We start from the raw sequence: 19866 nt of genomic DNA, 5'->3' as shown, positions 1-19866 counted from the left end.
GTCTCCTTTCTCCCACAAACAAATAACTAGAGATTTCAATTATAAATTGATGGGTGAAGTGAAATTGGGAGTATTGGGTCAAAAATTTGGAACACTGAAAATATAAATGTTCAGCAGCCTTAGTGTCTTATTTCTCTTTTATCTTTGTTTTTGTTTTTAATGCTGTGGATTGAGCCCAGGGGCACTCAACCTCTCAGCAATATTCCTGAACTTTTTTTGTAACTTAGAGACAGGGTTTCACTGAATTGCTTAGTCATTTCCTAAGTTGTTGAGGCTGGCTTTGTATCAGCCTCCAGAGACACTGGAATTACAGTCATGCACCACCACACCTTGCTAAGGTTTTATTTCATTATTTGCATAAGAGCAGTTTTTCATGTAATATAACCTACTGAATGCTCTCAAAATATTGCAATTTGTGAAAAATTCAAAGAAATATCTTATTACCTTTATATTAACAAACTTAAAGAATATGTTTTTATTATGCCTTGGCTTCTTTTCACTTGATAAAATCAGATTAGGACATAGTTTTCTAGTTTCTTTATTCTTTTTTTTTGGGGGGGTGTATAATAGGGATCAGTCCCAGTATCACTCAACCACAAAGCCACTTCCCCAGTCATGTTTAATTTTTTTTAGAAACAGGGTCTCACTGAGTTGTATAGATCCCTATTAATTTACTGAGTCTGTCTTTGAACTCGTGAATTTCCTGCCTCAGCCTCCCAAGCCATTGGGATTGCAGGTATGTGCCCCCACTACCAATTTCTTCATTCTTTTGTAGTTGTTGCTTTCTTTTGTTACATGAATTCAAGTTGAATAACAGTATGTTTAACAATACAGATATAGAGAAAAGCCAGTGGTGTAGGTAAGCAATTGAACATATCCACCAGAAAGTATATTATATATTCACCATGGTGTGTTACTGAGCCATCAATACAAACTCCTCTAATGGTCAGCAAAATAGATGAAATTGGATGATGTCATGCTAAGTAAAGAAATACACAATAGTGTCACATCTCATATGTTAACTAATATACTATCATGTGCAAGTATAATAATGATTAGTATGGCTGAGGAGTGTGTGGGGGGCATCAAGGTCAGAGAGGATGTTTGGATATTATGAATACATGTATATGCATATATATAAACGTCACACTGAATTCCATAAGTATTTGCAATTGCTATGTGATGATAAAAACTATCATCTCTCATAATTATCAAATTCTGCACTAAGAACACAATCCTGCTGTCTTTTGGAATTTCCATTATATGATGTGATATTATTGATGAAGCTCCCTGATAACAACCAGGCTCTTCCTACACATCCATACTATTTTATTCCAGGCTCTGAACATAGAGTATACAATGTATTTCTGCATCTGAATCATCTCACTTAGCATAAAGTCCTCCAGTTTGTCTGTGTTATTGGAGAATATTTTTTTTTTGTTTCTGGGGTTTGGACCCAGGGTTGCCTTACCTGTGACAGAGATCCACCATAATTATCTTTTTCAGTTTTAAGACAGAATGTTACCAAACTACTAAGGCTAGCCTTTAAATTTTGGCAACATTGCTATATACACCATCCTTATTTTAAAGTTGAGTAATAAGTGAGGTGTGGAGGCACATTTCTTTTGTCATGCTAGGGACTCCATAGGCTGAGGGAGGAGAATCATGATCTTGGAGCCAGCTTCACATCTTGGTGACACCCACTGCACCTTAAAAGACCTTGTCTCAAAATAATTTTTTAAAAATTGAAAAGGTTATATATGTATGTTGATACATTTGTGTGTAAACCCAATGATAAATCTCTCTTTCGCTATTATCTGTAATATAACATAGGTTCTTCATCCTAAGTTACTCTTTGGAAATTTAGGTTGTGATAGTATTGCAGTTAACTTGGGAGGGTAGATATTCCTAAATATTGATTTTATTTCCTTCAATTGTTGAAGTGGCTAATGTCAGCTGTCCATTTGAGTGGATTGAGATACCCAGAGAATTGGTGTGGACGATCTCTTTAGGTGTCTGTGAGTGAGCTTCCAGAAGTCTGAGTCAGAAAGCAAGGGGAATACCTGTAATGAACATATATATTGGTGTTCAATAGGTTTGATTTGGAAAAAAGCAAGAGAAGCAGTCACTCACTTATGCTCCAAGCTTCTTGAAGTCTCCTTTGGGGACTTGCACCATTCGCTCTACCTGGGTCTTTTTAAAATTTTTTATTTGTTTTAATTAGTTATTCATGACAGTAGAATGCATTTATATATTTTGATATATCATACATAGATGGGATATAATTTCTCATTTTTCTGAGTATACATATTGTAGAATCACATGGGTCATACAGTCACATACATACATACATAAAGCAATAATGTCTGTTTCATTCTCTTTCTTATTCCCACATCCCCTTCCTTCCCCTCCTTTCACTTTCCTCTACCTAATGTAAGTTAATGCGATTCTTTTTTTCTTTTGCATTACAATTCTTAATACACATATATACCACAATTTTTGTATCTCTTTATGTAAAATATGTTGACACCTAATTCAAGTCTTCATACATGTATTTTGCATGTATGACACATTCTACAATACTTGGTAATCCCCGTCTCCCTCCCTTTTCCTCCCACCCCTCTGCCCTAACTAGAATTCATCTATTCCTCCTATGCTCCCCCTGCATACTCCGCTGTAAGTCAGCGCCCTTATGTCAGGAAAATATTCGGCATTTGTTTTTTTTTTTTTTTTGTTGTTGTTGTTGTTGTTTTTTGGGGGGAAGCATTGGCTAACTCCAGTTATTATCTTCTCCAACTCCATCCATTTACATGCAAATGCCACGATTTTATTCTTTTATTTCTGAGTAAAATTTCATTGTGTATATATGCCACATTGTTTTTTATCTATTCATCCACTGAAGGGCATGTATGTTGGCTCCATCGTTTAGCTATTGTGAATTATGGTGCCATAAACATTGGTCTGCCTGCGTCCCTGTAGTATGTTTTTAAACTTTTATGCTTAGACTGAGGAGAGGGATAGGTGGGTCAAATGTAGGTTCCATTCCCATATTTCCAAGGAATCTCCATACTACTTTCCAAATTGGCTGCATCAATTTGCAGTCCCACCAGGAGTGCATAAGTGTACCTTTTCCCCCACATCCTCACCAACACTTATTTTTGTTTGTCTTCATAATTGCTGCAATTCTGACTGGAGTGAGATGATATCTTAGAGTAGTTTTTATTTGAATTTATCTGATTCCTAGAGATGATGAGCATTTTTTCATATATTTATTGATTGTATATCCTAAACTGACAAGTATCTGTTCAGGTCTTTAAGCCACTTTGATCAGGTTGTTTGTTTTTTCATCTACCAGGATCATTTAAGTCCTCTGTTTTGGACCACAGCTGCTTCATTTTCTTCCTCATATTGTGAAGCTTCCAGCTTTTTGGACCAAGCGGTTACCAGTTTCCTAGTGTTGCCATCCTGTAGGCAAACATTTGGTGACTATCACTCCCATGATTATGTGAGTAAATATAATAAGCTCCCTTCTGTATACACATGTACATTTTTTAGTGTATTCTACTTTTCTGAAGAATCCTAAAAATATAGGCATATTCTCAATGTCTGGGTCATATGGCATCTCTACTTCTAATTTTTTGAAAAACCCCCTTATAGTATTTTTAAGGTCTATTCAAATTTATATTCCTGGCAAGGATGTCCAAATGTTTCCTTTTCTGCATATCCTCTACAGTATGTGTTACCTACCAACATTTTGAGGATTGAGCCCACAAGTGTGTGTGGTTATATCTCAATATGATAACCTGAAAACATAAAAATTCCAGAAGAAATTGAGAATTTTTTTTTTTTTGCCATTTGTGTTGGCAATGGTTTTAGATAGAATATGCAGAGACTGTACAAGGAAAAACAGCTGAGACTATATAAAGATAAAAATGCTTCTATACAGTAAAGGAATCAATCAATGAAATGTAAAGTAGACTGGGTTAAAGAAAACCGATTCTAGCCCCATGTCTGAAAAAGCTCAACATCCAAAATATAAGAAACTTACACAACTCACCAAAATTTAATATAAACCCCTCATAACCAAATTTAAATATGGTAAAATACTTAGATTCTGCCCTAAAAATTAAACAAGTGTGTAAAGACATATGAAAGTTCCTCAAGATCATATATTAGGCTACATAAAATGATAATTTAGCTTTTCTGCTTTATTTGTCTCACAGGAGTATGGGTGCACACTCTCCATCCTTCACGGGGCATTTGAGATCAATTAGCAAAATGCCAGGTTCTCATTTTCCCACATTATGCTTCCTCATTATTCCATGTTAATTGCCAAGAAAATCTCGAGCCTGGAAAACAACAAAATATAGATAAATTGCTAGATAATCATAAAATTTGAAAATTACTTCAGAAATCAATAGAATACATTAGTAGACCCAGATGTGAAGAAATGTAAAATAGACCTACAAATAAACATTTAACTTTACAGCTGCTCAAAAAATGCATGCAGTTATGCTGATATGGGAGCACATGCCACTAGTCTTGACTACCTTGAGGCCACAGAAGGAGGAGGATTTAGACTAAGGAATTTGAGGCCAAAATGGAAGAAAAACCTAGCTCTAAAAATTGACCCACCAAAAAACCAAACAGTAATCACATTTTTTTTTTTATTGTTGGTCGTTCAAAATATTACATAGTTCTTAATACATCATATTTCACAGTTTGATTCAAGTGGGTTATGAACTCCCAATTTTACCCCGTATACAGCTTGCTGTATCACATCAGTTACCCTTCCATTGATTGACAAATTGCCTTTCTAGTGTCTGATGTATTCTGCTGTCTGTCCTATTCTCTACTATCCCCCCTCCCCTCCCCTCCCCTCCCCTTTTCTCTCTCTACCCCTTCTACTGTAAATCATTTCTTCGATTTGTATTATCTTGTCTTACCCCTCCTTTCCTCTTATATGTCATTTTGTATAACCCTGAGGATCGCCTTCCATTTCCATGCGGTTACCCTTCTCACTCCCTTTCCCTCCCACCTCTCATCCCTGTTTAATGTAAATCTTCTTCTCAAACTTTCGTCCCTACCCTGTCCTTGTTTACTCCCCTTACATAAAAGGGGTCATTTGGTATTTATTTTTTAAAGATTGACTAGCTTCACTTAGCATAATCTGCTCTAATGCCATCCATTTCCCACCAAATTCTATGATTTTGTCATTTTTAAATGCAGAGTAATACTCCATTGTGTATAAATGCCACATTTTTTTTCCATTCATCTATTGAAGGGCATCTAGGCTGATTCCACAATCTTGCTATCGTGAATTGTGCTGCTATGAACATCGATGTAGCAGTGTCCCTGTAGCATGCTCTTATTAGGTCTTTAGGGAAGGGGAATAGCTGGGTCAAATGGTGGTTCCATTCCCAGCTTTCCAAGAAATCTCCATACTGCTTTCCAAATTGGCTGCACCAATTTGCAGTCCCACCAGCAATGAACAAGAGTGCCCTTTTCCCCGCATCCTCTCCAGCACTTATTGTTGTTTGACTTTCTAATGGCTGCCAATCTTACTGGGGTGAGATGGTATCTTAGGGTGGTTTTGATTTGCATTTCTCTGACTGCTAGTGATGGTGAGCATTTTTTCATGTACTTATTGATTAATTGCATGTCCTCCTCTAAGAAGTGTCTGTTCAGGTCCTTGGCCCATTTATTGATTGGGTTATTTGTTATCTTATTGTCTAATTTTTTGAGTTCTTTGTATATTCTGGTTATTAGGGCTCTATCTGAAGTGTGTGGAGTAAAGATTTGTTCCCAGGATGTAGGCTCCCTGTTTATCTCTCTTATTGTTTCTTTTGCTGAGAAAAAACTTTTTAGTTTGAGTAAGTCCCATTTGTTGATTCTAGTTGTTAACTTTTGCGCTATGGGTGTCCTATTGAGGAATTTGGAGCCCGATCCCACAGTATGTAGATCATAACCTACTTTTTCTTCTATCAGATGCCGTGTCTCTGATTTAATATCAAGCTCCTTGATCCATTTTGAGTTAACTTTTGTGCATGGCGAGAGATAGGGATTCAGATTCATTTTGATGCAAATGGATTTCCAGTTTTCCCAGCACCATTTGTTGAAGATGCTATCCTTCCTCCATTGCATGCTTTTAGCCCCTTTATCAAATATAAGATAGTTGTAGTTTTGTCGGTTGGTTACTGTGTCCTCTATTCTGTACCATTGGTCCACCCACCTGTTTTGGTACCAGTACCATGCTGTTTTAGTTACTATTGCTCTGTAGAATAGTTTGAAGTCTGGTATCGCTATACTGCCTGATTCACACTTCCTGCTTAGCATTGTTTTTGCTATTCTGGGTCTTTTATTATTCCATATGAATTTCATAATTCTTTTATCTATTTCTACAAGAAATTCTGCTGGGATTTAGATTGGCATTGCATTAAACTTATAGAGAACTTTTGGTAATATCGCCATCTTGATGATGTTGTTTCTGCCTATCCATGAGCAGGGTATATTTTTCCATCTTCTAAGGTCTTCTTCTATATCTTTCTTTAGGGTTCTGTAATTTTCATTGTATAAATATTTCACCTCTTTTGTTAGGTTGATTCCCAAGTATTTTATTTTTTGGGGGGATATTGTGAATGGAGTAGTTGTCCTCATTTCCGTTTCAGAGGATTTGTCGCTGATATACAGGAATGCCTTTGATTTATGCGTGTTGATCTTATATCCTGCCACTTTGCTGAATTCATTTATTAGTTCTAATAGCTTCTTTGTAGACCCTTTTGGGTCTGCTAGGTATAGAATCATATCATCTGCAAATAGTGATAATTTAAGTTCTTCTTTTCCTATTTTTATGCCTTTAATTTCTTTTGTCTGTCTAATTGCTCTGGCCAGTGTTTCGAGGACTATGTTGAACAGAAGTGGTGAGAGAGGGCATCCCTGTCTTGTACCAGATCTTAGAGGGAATGCCTTCAATTTTTCTCCATTCAGAATGATGCTGGCCTGTGGCTTATCATAGATTGCTTTTACAATGTTGAGGTATGATCCTGTTATCCCTAATTTTTCTAGCGTTTTGAACATAAAGGGATGCTGTACTTTGTCGAATGCTTTTTCTGCGTCTATTGAGATGATCATATGGTTCTTATTTTTAAGTCTATTGATGTGGTGAATAACATTTATTGATATCCGTATATTAAACCAGCCTTGCATCCCAGGGATGAATCCTACTTGATCATGATGTATAATTTTTTTGATATGTATTTGAATCCGATTTGCCAGAATTTTATTGAGCATTTTTGCGTCAAGGTTCATTAGAGATATTGGTCTGTAGTTTTCCTTCTTTGAAGTGTCTTTGTCTGGTTTCAGAATCAGGGTGATGTTGGCCTCGTAGAATGAATTTGGAAGTTCTCCTTCTTTTTCTATTTCCTGAAATAGCTTGAAAAGTATTGGTGTTAGTTCCTCTTTAATGGTTTTGTAAAACTCTGCTGTATACCCATGCGGTCCTGGGCTTTTCTTAGTTGGTAGTCTGTTGATGGTTTCTTCTATTTCCTCTATTGTTATTGGTCTGTTTAGGTTGTCTATATCCTCCTGGCTCAATCTGGGCAGATCAAGACTCAAGGAATTTATCTATGCCTTCACTATCTTCTATTTTATTGGAGTATAAGGATTCAAAGTAATTTCTGATTATCTTCTGTATTTCTGAAGTGTCTGTTGTGATATTGCCTTTTTCATCCCGTATGCTAGTAATTTGGGTTCTCTCTCTTCTTCTCTTCATTAGCATGGCTAAGGGTCTGTCAATTTTATTTATTTTTTCAAAGAACCAACTTTTAGTTTTGTCAATTTTTTCAATAGTTTCTTTTGTTTCAATTTCATTAATTTCAGCTCTGATTTTAATTATTTCTTGCCTTCTACTTCTTTTGCTGTTGTTTTGCTCTTCTTTTTCTAGGATTTTGAGATGAAGTATGAGATCATTTATTTGTTGTTTTTTTCTTTTTTTGAGGAATGAACTCCAAAGAATGAATTTTCCTCTTAGAACTGCTTTCAATGTGTCCCATAGATTCTGATATGTTGTGTCTGTGTTTTCATTTAACTCTAGGAATTTTTTAATTTCCTCCTTGATGTCTTCTAAAACCCACTGATCACTCAGCAACCTATTGTTCATTCTCCAGGTGATGCTTGATTTTTCCTTTCTTCTTTTATCATTGATTTTCAGTTTCATTGCATTATGATCAGATAAGATGCATGGTATTATCTCTACCCCTTTGTATTGTCTAAGAGTTGCCCTGTGACATAGTATATGGTCTATTTTTGAGAAGGTTCCATGTGCTGCTGAGAAAAAAGTGTAACTACTTGATGTTGGGTGGTATAGTCTATATATGTCAATTAAGTCTAAGTTGTTAATTGTGTTATTGAGTTCTATAGTTTCCTTATTTAACTTTTGTTTGGAAGATCTGTCCAGTGGTGAGAGAGGTGTGTTGAAGTCTCCCATGATTATTGTATGGTGGTCTATTAGACTCTTGAACTTGAGAAGAGTTTGCTTGATGAACACGGCTGCACCATTATTTGGGGCATATATATTTATGATTGATATGTCTTGTTGGTGTATGGTTCCCTTGAGCAGTATGAAGTGTCCTTCTTTATCCCTTTTGATTAGCTTTGGCTTGAAATCTATTTTATTAGATATGAGTATGGACACTCCTGCTTGTTTCTGCGGTCCATATGAGTGATATGATTTTTCCCAACCTTTCACCTTCAGTCTATGTATATCTTTTCCTATCAAATGCGTCTCCTGTAGACAGCATATTGTTGGGTCTTGTTTTTTGATCCATTCTACTAGCCTGTGTCTCTTAATTGGTGAGTTTAAGCCATTAACATTTAGGGTTATTATTGAGATATGGTTTGTTCTTCTATCCATATTTGTTTATTGATGTTACTAAACCTGATTTGTTATCCTCTTTGACTACTTTCCCCCCTTTACTGTCCTACCTCCCATTGTTGGTTTTCAATGTTATTTTCCATTTCCTCTTCCTGTAATGTTTTGCCAAGGATTTTTTGAAGAGATGGTTTTCTAGCTGCGAATTCTTTTAACTTTTGTTTATCGTGGAAGGTTTTAATTTCATCTTCTAACCTGAAGCTTAATTTCGCCGGATACATGATTCTTGGTTGGAGCCCATTGTCTTTCAGTGTTTGAAATATGTTATTCCAGTATCTTCTAGCTTTCAGAGTCTATGTTGAGAGATCAGCTGTTATCCTGATTGGTTTACCCCTAAATGTAATCTGCTTTCTTTCTCTTGCAGCTTTTAAAATTCTCTCCTTATTCTGTATGTTGGACATCTTCATTATAATGTGTCTAGGTGTGGATCTCTTATGATTTTGCACATTCGGCGTCCTGTAGGCTTCTAGGATTTGGGATTCTGTCTCATTCTTCAATTCTGGGAAGTTTTCTCGTATTATTTCACTGAATAGACTGTTTATTCCTTTGGAATGGAGCTCTGTGCCTTCCTGTATCCCAATGACTCTTAAATTTGGTCTTTTGATATTGTCCCATAATTCTTGGATGTTCTGCTCATGGTTTCTTAGCAGACTTGCTGAGCTGTCTATGTTCTTTTCCAGTTGAAATACTTTGTCTTCATTGTCTGATGTTCTCTCTTCTAAGTGATCTACTCTGCTGGTAGTATTCTCAATTGAGTTTTTAAGTTGGTTTATTGTTTCATGCATTTCTAGAATTTCTATTTGTTTGTTTTTTATTACCTCTATCTCCCTGTGAAATTGATCTTTTACTTCCTGGATTTGTTTGTCAATGTGATCTTTCATTGTCTGATTTTGCTGTCTCATGTCTTCCTTGAGACTCCAGATCATCTGAAGCATATATATCCTGAACTCTTTATCTGATATTCCATCTGTTGCAGCTATTACCTCTTCTAAAGTTGAGTTGACCTGCGTTGCTTGTGGTCCTTTCTTTCCTTGTCTTTTCATACTGCTCGCGTTTCTTTCTGCTTGGTGCAACTGTTGTGTTTTTGAAATTTACCCCCTATTTTTTTATGTTGCTCTTGTATAGTTGGAAAGTCTCCCTTGCAGGGCGGGTAGTGGCTGTGCTCCTCCTCTAATTATGGTGGTCTGTCTACCACGCTGATCGGTCACAGGTCTGTCCCCCCCGCGGGCACGGGAGGTGGCTTTGCTCTGCCCCCACTCCAATTGTGGTAACGTAACTACCACGCCCTGGGGTCGTAGGTCCTGATCTGGATTTGGGTGGCGGCTCTGCTGGGTCCCCACTCCAATTGGTGTGACGTGTCTACCACGCTGGCAGACCTCTAGGCCGGTGGGTCGCAGTTCTGCACAGCCCCCACTCCCAATGGGGGTACCTGACTACCTCTCCAACAGGCCGTTGAGCCCCCTCCGGACTCAGGCGGCGACCCTGCTCCACCCCCACTCCAACCGGTGTGACGCGACTGCCTCGGTGTTACGTGTCCCCCACACTGGCAAGCTACCTGGCCTGACTTGCCAGTGAGCGGCAGGTCTGCCTGCCCTGTTTGCTCAGATAGCAGCTCCGCACAGCCCCTACTCCAAATGAGGTAACTTGACTACCGGGCCTCGGGGTCGCTGGTCCTATTCTAGGCGTGGGCGGCTGCTCTCCTCAGCTCCAGCTGCGTTTGGGGTGTCATGATACCACGCCGGCGGGTCACTTGGCCTGCTCTGGGCGCAGGTGGAAGTTCCACTCTGCCCCCACAGCACCCAGCAGGAACCTGATTGAGAAGCAGTCACCGCCGGTTCCCTAGCCTTGGGCCAAAGCAGCTTAGGTAGCCGGAACCCCACCTCTCCGATCCCGATACACTCTCCGCTGGGAGCTGGCTCCAGCGAGCGACCCCCACGGGTTCCTCAGCCCCAGGCCAAAACTGTTCCGGGAGTCAGAACCCAGTCGCCCCAAGCTCAGCGCACGCTCCACTTGGAGCTGGCCGCCACCTGCAGTCTCCGCAGTTTCCTCAGACCTAGGCCAGGTTAGCCCCGGGAACCAGAATCCAGCTGCTCAGTGCCCGGCGCACGCCTTGCCCGGCATGAGCCTCTAGGGATATTCTCCACAAGATCCCCAGTCCAGAGCCTGAGCAAGAAATCTGTCTGCTAGACACAGGCAACTACCAGCCTGAAATCACCTGTTCCGTAGCTGAATGAGCTGAGATCAGTAGAACATGGGGATGATTACATCATCTCTTCGAAATGGTGGCTGCTGTCCTCCACTGTGGTCCGACCGGTGTCTGGAACCAGGCTGGACTGCTTCTCTCCTCTGTCTCAAAGCAGGAACTCAGCACTAGGGGCTGCCAATGTACCCCTGGCGTGAGCCCCCACAAACCTGTTTTGATGTTGCAATCTGTCGGAGAGTGGTGGTGTATCCTTCAGCTTTCCCAGATGGTGGCCACTGACTGCCTGGATGGAGTGTCCGCTGTGGGGGATGGGACAGGACTGTACTGCTTCCTTCCCCTTCTGAAATCCTGTACTCGGCTCAAGGGTCCGTGTGGGCTTGGCTGGTGGGATTCCACCTATTGGCAGTCTCTAATCTCCCTGCTTGCTAGTTAATGGCTTCTCTGAGGCACTATGCCTTCTGTAGCCGCAGGGCAGGCCCCGCGAATCAGTTGGCCTGGATCTCCCGGGTCCTGCTGCTTGCTGTTGGGATCCCAGGCACTCTATCACTTTGATTTTTTCTGCTTGCCCCTCCCCGAGCGCTGGCTAGCCAGGTTTCGTTTTGGCTGCTACTGGGAGGAGGGGTTGGAGGTCAGGTGTCTCAAGTTTCCCCCTAGTCTTTATGCAGGCTCACTTTGATACTCCCTCCCCTGGAACGCTTAGGAGAGATTTTATGCGAATTCCCGATGTCTGTGGGGTGAGCTCATTGACACAAACCTGTTTTGGTGTTGCACTCTGAAGGAGAGTGGTGGTGTATCCTTCAACTTTCCCGGCTGGTGGCCGCTGACTGCCTGGATGGAGTGTCCACTGTGGGGAATGGGACGGGACTGTACTGCTTCCTTCCCCTTCTGAAATCCTGTACTCGGCTCAAGGGTCCGTGTGGGCTTGGCTGGCGGGATTCCACCTAATGGCAGTCCCTAACCTCCCTGCTAGCTAATTAATGGCTTCTCTGAGGCACCACGCTTTCTGTAGCCGCGGGGCAGGCAGCGCGAATCAGTTGGCCTGGATCTCCGGGGTCCTGCTGCTGGCTGTTTTGATGTTGCAAGCTGTTGGAGAGTGGTGGTGTATCCTTCAGCTTTCCCGGATGGTGGCCGCTGACTGCCTGGATGGAATGTCCGCTGTGGGGGATGGGACGGGACTGTACTGCTTCCTTCCCCTTCTGAAATCCTGTACTCGGCCCAAGGGTCCGTGTGGGCTTGGCTGGCGGGATTCCACCTAATGGCAGGCCCTAACCACCCTGCTTGCTAATTAATGGCTTCTCTGAGGCCCAGTAATCACATTTTTAAAAAGGAGCCTTCAGGGGTGATTTCTATGAAACATGTAATTAGGATCAGTAACAATAATTCATGATCACGTCTAAATGTAGAAGAAGAAAATTGACTAATTCTTTCTGTAAGGCCAGAAATACCAGCTAACACAGCATAAGAATGGAAATTGCAGACCATCTTTTTATAGATGTTGATGCAGATATTCAAAACCCCTAGCAAACTGAGAACAACAACAGAAAGAATGATTGGACTTCATGACCAAGAGGGACATTGTCATATGGGAAGTTTCCAAAAATCATTTTGATAGAGCAAACCTCTGGGAAATCATTTACTAAATTACTGTAAAACCTATGGCCAATTATGACCAGAGGAAAATACTTTTTCAATCCACTTAACGGCAGCTATGAACTGTTTTCATACTTAATGGTGTGAACTGAAGTATTTATCAATTTATTTTTAGGAAAATAAAAAAAAATGCATGCTTTTCTAACTTATAAATATTGTTTGAGAATATTAAATGGGATTTTATACATCAAAAATCAAATAGCATATGTAGATGATACTATTATTTCTATAATGTTTCTAAGAAATTCCCATGAACTAATGAAACATAAGAATTATTTGAATAATGTCATGGTTTAAATGGTCAACATTAAATCATTTAAATTATATACAGAAGCAATGAGCAGTGTTAAAATTGAGGCACAATCCATTCACAAATATAGGGAAAACAATCTAAATGAAAGTATTAACAAAAGAATTGTTTGCTGCAAAGTAAAAAATTAAGGTGAAAGTAAAATGCAAAAAAAGATCATGGAAACAAAATGGGAAAACTGTTAATATTCAATACTTAAAAGTTTGATTTGGGGTTTTAAGGGTTGATAGGCTTCCTCCAGATTAGTACGTAGGGTGGGGCCAGGCTTCCTTCCCAATCTGATATATATTCTATATATATGAGTTAAGTTATTAATTGTGTTATTGAGCTCTATAGTTTTTTTATTCAACTTTTGTTTGGAAGATTTATCCAGTGGGGAGAGAGGTGTGTTAAAGTCACCCCAGATCACGTTGTGGTCAATTTAACTCTTGAACTTGAGAAGAGTTTGTTTGAACATAGGTGTCCCATTGTTTGGGGCATATATGTTTATTATTGTTATGTCTTGTTGGCATATGGTTCCTTTGAGCAGTATGAGATGTTTTTCTTTATCTATTTTGATTAACTTTGGCTTGATGTCTACTTTATTTAATGTAAGTATGGAGACCTCTGCTTGCTTTCAAGGTTCATGTGAGGGGTATGTTTTTTCCCAGTCTTTCACCTTCAGTCTGTCTTTTCCTGAGTCTTCTGGAGGCAGAATATGGTTGGATTTTTTAAAAATCCAGGCTACTAGCCTATGTCTTTTGATTGGTGTGTTTAAGCCAGTAACATTTAAGGTTACTATTGATGCATTGTTTGTATTTCCAGCCATCATTGTTTATTTTTTTCTACTTGACTTGAAGTGTTAATTATTGTTTAATTTTTAATTGGTATCTACATATAGGATCCAGCGTTTTAATTGAACATGTGTAGTGATCAAATCTGTGCAATTTCTACCTTCTAAAATATCATTTTGATGTTTGAAACCTGTGGACTCTTTTTAGAATGTCCACAGTCTAATAATTACTTCTCCGATTCAAACTATGGGCTATAAACCCTAAGAGTTACTTTTCTCTCTTAACGGCTTTTTGGCACTCCTCACCATCTGTCTCTTAAAACAGATATAAAAAGCTTTTCTCATTTCTGGTTCTTTGTGATCAACTTTTTCAGCTTCAACATATGAGTGAAAACATACAGGATTTGTGAAATATGAAAAATCACTATAAAAAGACAGTCTCCCATGGTAAATCCAGAAAAAAGAATATAAATTTAAAAATTGTAGACTATAATCCCAGTGCTTTGGGAGGCTAAGACAGGAGGATGGTGAGTACAAATCCAGCAACAGCAAGACCCTGAGCAACTTGGTGAGATGCTGTCTCTAAATAAAATACAAAATAGGAGTAGAGATGTGGCTCAGTGGTTGAGTGCCCATGAGTTTAATCCCTGGTCCCCCCCCCAAAGATATTAGGGTTCACATTTAATCACTAGGCCTTAGTTATTTTTTGGTGAGATCTATATATAAATGGCATATGCCAATTCTTATGAATTTATTTTAATTAAGTCAAATATAATATAAATATTTTTATAGTATAAGCTTAAATTGATCTATATTAGCATGTAAAAAATAACTTTAAAATACTTTTAGGTGAGGCTGAATGCCTGCAATCCCATCGGCTTAGGAGTCAGAGGATTACAAGGCCAAAGCTCAGTAACCTAGCAGGATTTTCTCCCAATATAAAAAATGGCTGCTGAGATAGTTTAATGACTAAATGCCCTGGGTTCAATCTGGGGTACAAAGGAAAGGAGGAGGGTTTTAAAATTGCCTTGTCTCAACAAGAAAAAGACATGTGAAATTTAAAACCAAAAACTGCATTCTATCACTTTTCTGTGACACAAAAAATCTGCTTCAATTTATTTTAAACATGTGAATCTTAGACAATCTAAGTTCTCTAACACTCAATAAATGACATGTTTTAATCACGTGTGTCTCCAGGCCATTAGATGTATTTAAGATCAGTGTAGCTGAGAAATCTGCAATCATACAAACTGGAGTGTGCAGGTGCCATGAATTTGCAGTAATAGTCAAGAACTCATGGATGGGTTGTTTATTGCCTTGAAACTGTTGGAAAATTGTTTTCTGATGATCAACTTATATACTAATATTGGGAAAAACTTAGAACCTTCCCTGATAGTATGCTTCAAAGAAAGGGACACATTTTCATGCAATAATGAGAACTAATCTTCATACAGGTAGTGGCCAGGAGAAAGGACAGTCTGGTCATTCTGCTAGCTCCAGTTTTGAACCACAATCATCACTAAATGATGTGCATCAAGTATGATTAAAATTGTGTAAATGTACCATGGTAGTGTTGTGAAGAAATATCTATAGTAATGTCCCTGCTGAGGCTCCATTGTTGTTAGAAAGCATCCTGGAGAATGAGAATGATTCATAGATGACTGAAATCCTGAGCTATGTTCCTTCCCAGCTGTGCACATTATGCCTGGCACAACAGAGTCCAGGACATCATGAGACACAATACAAACTCTCTGACATCAAGTAGGTAATCTGAGAAACACCTCTCAAACAAGGGTCTACGGAGTGATACTTCCAGCTTGCTCCACGGATGCCCTCTTGTACTGGGCACTCATGTCCTTTATGCAATGGAGAAATCAAGCTGCCCCCTAGAGTGGGCATTCTGTGTGGAAGGATATGTAAATCACAGGGAATCTAACACAGATTTCTGAAATAGGTTACATTTGAAGAATTCACATATGGTAAGAAGAAGGAAAGGCCAAGTGAGGAGATGAGAAAAAACATGAAAAGGAAATGAAAAATAAATTTTCAAAACAAATCACAAGTTTTGTTTGTTAGAGCTGATAGTAAAGACTTCCTCTAGTATCTGGATCCAGGAAGGAGTCATGTTAGATATGGTGCTCTCACTAAAGTCAGGGGAGGCTGTATGATACATGCACCATCATCTGTGTTGCAACCATCTAGTGAGGACTGATCAGGCAGTGGACACAAGCTGGTGGTCAGGACAGAAGTAGAGAGAATTACAGGAGAAGGATACTCCGCTGCAAGTTAGGGTTATCTGGACCCTCTGGGTGGGCACATTCCAGGGTGAAAGTGAGAGGGAAAAAAAATCTCTTCTCCCATATGCAGTGTGAGCACCATCCTGTTCATAATGGGAGAGTAAATAGGATCTGTCACCCCTAACAACACATGTGCAGACTTACATCTTGGGCTTGTCCTCATCTCACAGCTCAGCTTCACCACTACTGCCAAACCTCCCCATGTCCTCTTGGTATTCACTAACCAACAAAGAGGAGATGGAGAATTGAGACTGGTCTTGCTTCAAGCAAGTGGGCTTGGGACTGATGTCAGCCTAGGCAGAAACCTCTGACCTGTGGCTCTTTGTGTGCTGGGATCTATAAATAGCACTAGGGAGAAATGACTGACACCTCAGAGAGGGCGACACCATCACCCAGCACCTCTGCTGCAAAACACACCCTCCAGTAACACGACGAGCAAACCCTGGGCAATACTAGACTGAATGAATGCAGCTCTTTTTGAGAAGTAGATACGAGAACCATGGCTTGCTTTTGTAAATTGTCTGGGTTTGAAAATACAGCTCAGGGTTAACACTTACAGCTATGATATTTATATTACTATTATTTTAAATTTCTCCTGAGAAAAGCAACTAAAAGAGAAATTGTTCTTTAAAGTCAAGAAAGAAGAAGCCCCAGAGGTGCTTCTCTGTGGGCACAAGTGCATGGAGTACTGCATATAGGCCATAGGTTAAGGGGGTCTGAGTGGCAGGCCACCCCCTAAGCTAGGCGTGTGAGTGGAAAACTGCTTACCCTATCGGCACAACTCTGGGCACAAGGCCATGTGTTGCAGTCCCACTCCTTGATTGTTCACTGCAAGGACAGTTAGCAGACATTAAATTTGTGGCTGTCTATATTTTGCTTAGGCACTGCCTGAGTACATATACATGGTAACTGCACAATAAAATCAGGCCTGCTTCCTGATTGGACTCTGGAGGACTTGATTAGAGACTCCACAGCCACACTCTCCTCTACTCTGTTCTGTGGACATCCTCAGGGATGAGAGAGCCCAAGCACTTCTCTGCAAACTCCTAGCTCTCGTTACTGGGAAATACACACAATCCTGCAGGAGGATCCATTTCCCCTGAATGATATTGTAATGGAAGAGTCAAGTTCTGCTTTGAGCCTTCCTGCTTTATCTTGTTCTGTGGGTCTAGGGGTCACATTTATCTGTGCATGCTAATGACACAAAAAATTGAATTTTGTAAAAAATCTGAAAGTGACCAGGGCAGCATGGATTTCAAGTGTCCTGAATGTTCCTCTAAGCAAAATTGAATTTACACATTTCCATTATTAGATATTACAAAAGGTTTTCAGTTATTAAAACAGAATGGACTAATACATAAAAACATTCTTCCAAATCATTGTGAATTATATTCACAAGCCTATAATTTGCCACCATGAATTGGAACTTACCAGCACATTTATTTGATTTTCTAAAAAGACTTATTGTACTTCTTTTTGATCACGGTCCCTTGTTTGATATTTACCAACTGAAAGTTCTTAACCATGTGAGATTCCATTCTATAAAATGAGGTTTTGAACATGGAGCTTACTTGCAGGTAATGATCAGTATACCAATCCCACTTCTGAAACCAAATTTCATTCTTCAAAGTTAAAACTTTCCTTTGCAGTAAACGTTTTCATTATTAGGTTTCACTCTATGTTCTCCTTTTTGGAAACATTTAGATTAAACACTCAATCAAACACGACTTGTGCTAGCTCTTTGAAACTTGGCACAAAAAGTAGTTCCAACTTCTTTCGCTATGGTTTGTTTCCTATTGAAGTAGCCAAAAGCAGAGACTGACGAGAATCACTTTCATTGAAAGGGGCTGCCAAGCTAACAAAGAACTAAGAGTTTCATGGAATCTCAGCAAACATTTTTTCACCCACTCTTGATGATACTAGCAGGTAATGATCAGTACACCAATCCCACTTGGCTCACCAAATTTCCTTCTTCTAAGTTAAACCGTTCGTTTGCAGTAACCATTTTCATTTTCAGATTTCACTCTGTTTTCTCCTATATGGATACACGTACATTGAACTCTAAATCAAACATAGTTTGTGCTAGTTCTTTGAAACTTCTCACAATAAAGTAGTTCCAACTTCTTTCGCTATGTTTTTTTTCGTATTGAACTATCCCCAAGCAGAGACTGATGAGAATCACTTTCATTGAAAGCGGTTGCCAAGCTTAAAAAATGCTACGAGTTTCCTGAAATCTCAGTAAACATTTTTTCACCCAATCTTAATGATACTTGCAGGTAGTGATCAGTACACCAATCCCACTTGGCTTACCAAATTTCGTTCTTCTAGGTTAAACCGTTCATTTGCAGTAACCGTTTTCATTTGTAGGTTTTACTCTGTTTTCTCCTATTTGAATACAAGTAGATTGAACTCTAAATCAAACACGGTTTATGCTAGCTCTTTGAAACTTGGCACAATAAAGTAGTTGCACGTTCCATCGCCATGGTTTGTTTCCTATTGAAGTAGCCCCAAGGAGAGACAAAGGAGAATCACTTTCATTGAAAGGGGTTGTCAAGATTGCAGAAAACTAAGAGTTTCCTGAAATCTCAGCAAATCTTTTTTCACCCAATCTTGATGATACTTGTAGGTAATGAACAGTACCCCAATCCGAATTGGCTCACCAAATTTCGTTTTCTAGGTTAAACCGTTCGTTTGCAGTAACCGTTTTCATTTTCAGGTTTCACTCTGTTTTCTCCTACATGGATACATGTAGATTGAACTCTAAATGAAACACGGTTTGTGCTAGCTCTTTGAAACTTGGCACAATAATTAGTTACACGTTCTGTCGCTATGGTTTGTTTTCTATTGAAGTATCCCCAAGCAGAGACAGACAAGAATCACTTTCATTGAAAGGGTTTGCCAAGATTCGAAAAAACTAAGAGTTTCCTGAAATCTCAGCAAACATTTTTTCACCCAATTTTGATGATACTTGCAGGAAATGATCAGTACACCAATCCCACTTGGCTCAAAAATTTCGTTCTTCTACGTTAAACTGTTCGTTTGCAGTAACCATTTTCATTTTTAGGTTTCACTCTGTTTTCTCCTATATGGATACAGGTAGATTGAACTCTAAATCAAACACGGTTTGTGCTAGGTCTTTGAAACTTGGCACAATGAAGTAGTTCCAAGTTCAATAGCTATGGTTTGTTTCCTATTGAAGTAGGCCCAAGGAGAAACAGAAGAGAATCACTTTCATTGAAAGGGGTTGCCAAGCTTCCAAAAAACTACGAGTTTCCTGAAATCTCAGCAAACATTTTTTCACCCAATCTTCATGATACTTGCAGGTAATGATCAGTACACCAATCCCACTTGGCTCACCAAATTTCGTTCTTCTACGTTAAACTGTTCGTTCGCAGTAACCGATTTCATTTTTAGGTTTCACTCTGTGATCTCCTATATGAATACATGTAGATTGAACTCTAAATCAAACACGGTTTGTGCTAGCTCTTTGAAACTTGGCACAATAACGTAGTTCCAAATTCTATCGCTATGGTTTATTTCCTATTGAAGTAGCCCCAAGCAGAGACTAATGAGAATCCCTTTCATTGAAAGGGTTGCCAAGATTCCAAAAAACTACGATTTTCCTGAAATCTAAGCCAACATTTTTTCACCCAATCTTGATGATACTTGCAGGTAATGATCAGTTCCCCATTGCCACTTGGCACA

This window comes from Urocitellus parryii, chromosome 1 (assembly GCF_045843805.1).
Source record: "Urocitellus parryii isolate mUroPar1 chromosome 1, mUroPar1.hap1, whole genome shotgun sequence".
NCBI classification, from domain to species: Eukaryota; Metazoa; Chordata; class Mammalia; order Rodentia; family Sciuridae; genus Urocitellus; species Urocitellus parryii.
Note: the sequence above shows the minus strand (reverse complement) of the source record.